Raw genomic sequence first — 2,500 nt, 5'->3', positions numbered from 1 at the left:
ACCTCATCAAACCTTGAGTACCATGAGTAAATGTACTTTGTTACTTTAGTTTACACCACTGCCGTTAAGGACATTTTTTTTCCTTCATCCTATTGTAGCTATATATACAGTATGTATACATTTTATTTTAGTTCCAGGCCCATTCTTAGCCTGCTGTATTTTGTCTCTGGCAGTGCAGCGGACGCCTCCTCGGTGCATCATGTCAAACATTAGAGGGCTTGTCCCAATAGTAACACAATAATATTTAATTTTACAGCCAATCAACGATGGCGCCCACCCTGTGCCCTCGCCAGTGGACCCGGGACACAGGATCCACAGGAGAATATAGTCTAAGTCAAGGGTTCTCGACCTTTTTCAGGCCGTGACCCCCCCCCCCCCAATATAATCATATTTGAACTGTGGACCCCCCGCCCTGACAAGCACTTGGAAATGCAGCGGTGTAAAGTAACTAAGTGCATTTACTCAAGTACTGTACTTAGGTAACATTTTTAGGTATTTTGAGTATATCCATGTATCAGTGCTTCCACTCCACTACATCTCAGAGGCAAATATTGCACTTACTCCACTACAATTATTTGAAAACTTTAGTTACTATAGTTACTGTGCCGATATAAATGATTACATTATAAAGGTGTGAGAATCACCATTCTCAGTGACCCGAAATGGCAAAACACAGAATCATGAACTTCCTGCACTGGGAGAGAACATCTCCAAAGTGCTATTAAGTGACCACTGTTTCTCAACGTCCGGTCAACGTCCGGAGTTAAAAATGTTCGCTTTAAAAAATATATATATATTCAAAGATTTCGTCACCTTGCTAAACTAATGGCCAAGTCATTTTTTGAGGAAAATGATATTTTTGCCCAAGTCAGCTCTTCATGACACTGGCTACCTCTGGTAAAATCGCCTATCTCCTAATTGAAAAGGATCATGCTGTTCACTCCCCCTTTAGTATAATGGCCTAACTCCCTAGTGTGACTTAAGCCAAAATATGCCATTTTTTTGGGCCTAAGTCACATGGTTTTGTGACTTAAGACAAATTATTTACTGATTTAGGCCATTTTGTTGTTGTTTTTTGCTTGTTTTTTTTGGCCTAAGTCAGATTTAATCCTATTTAAACCTATTTAAGTCTCTTATGTTACATAACTGACAGACAATGTTATTTCTATTTAAATAGTCATAATTTGTTATAAACATTTTGGGTGAAATGATTAAGAAATATCATATAGTTTTGTTTTGGATCAGTTTTTATTTTTCCTGAAAAACTTAAAAAAAAATGACTTAGGCCATTAGTTTAGCAAGGCGACGATTTGTAACATTTTCATGATTTTTGAAAAATAGCAGATCTGCAAGCTCATAGCGCGGCACTCGGTGCCACGCTATGAGCTTGTAGATCTGCTATTTTTGAATAGCCAAAGTGTAAAATAGTGTTCCGGGTCTTCATGGGTCAAGTAGTGCTGAATTGTGACGAGAGAATGGAGTACAATTTTGAGGTATTGTACTTTACTTGAGTATTTCCAGTTTCCAAATACTTTTACCTCTACTCCACTGCATCTCAGAGGTAAATATTGTACTTTTACTCGACTACAATTACTTGAAAACTTTAGTTACTAGTTACTTTGTATATTTTGATTATTATTACAAAACATACATTAACCACTTCAGCCCTATATACATTTCGGCCATTTAAAAATAGCCGATCTACAAGCTCACAATGCGCAAAATGTCTTTACATTTGAAAACTTGAAATGGGACATTCTGCATAATGAGTACTTTTACTTTAGGTACTTTAAGTACATTTTGATGCCAATACTTTTATACTTTTACTCAAGTACATTTTGAATTCCGGACTTTATCGTAACAGGGTATTTCTACATTGCGGCATTGATACTCAGATGACCACTAACATGACAAGAGATTGACAATCAAGCAGAGCAGAGAACCAGCGTTCATTCTGACAGGAAATGTATCTATTTGTCTCATCTGTTTAAGAAAGTAGGTAGCTGATATATTGCACTTTTACCTTAGTGCTAGGTATGCTCCTAGTTGCTTGTTTTAGAAGAGAATGCACTTATGACTTCTGGTGATTAGTAGTTTTTCTTGCCTACCTGTATGAATGTGTGTGTGAATGGGTGAATGTAATGCACAATCTATGTAAAGCGCTTTGGATAAAAGCGCTATATAAATAAGTGCACCATTTACTGTTATCATGATATTCATATCATATCAAAAAGTGACCCTTTGGTACCTACCAAAAAGATACATTTTTGGTACATACCAAAACGTGACCTTTCAGAGGACCAGGTCCAGGCCTGGATTTAGGGCAGGTACACACTGTAGGATATTTGGTCCGATTATGCTGTCGGGGACCTTTTTTGGGTCGCTGTGTGTGAAAGGCTCCGCGAGAGGATGCGTCCACGACAATTACGCTCGGCGATGGCTTCCCGGCCGTTTTCAAATATCTAGCAGGTAGGCTCTGTCGCAGACAGGGACATCAGAC

The sequence above is a fragment of the Gymnoscopelus microlampas genome, assembly GCF_963454915.1.
Source record: "Gymnoscopelus microlampas genome assembly, chromosome: 24".
NCBI classification, from domain to species: Eukaryota; Metazoa; Chordata; class Actinopteri; order Myctophiformes; family Myctophidae; genus Gymnoscopelus; species Gymnoscopelus microlampas.
The sequence above is the reverse complement of the archived record's forward strand: the minus strand, read 5'-3'. Positions refer to the sequence as shown.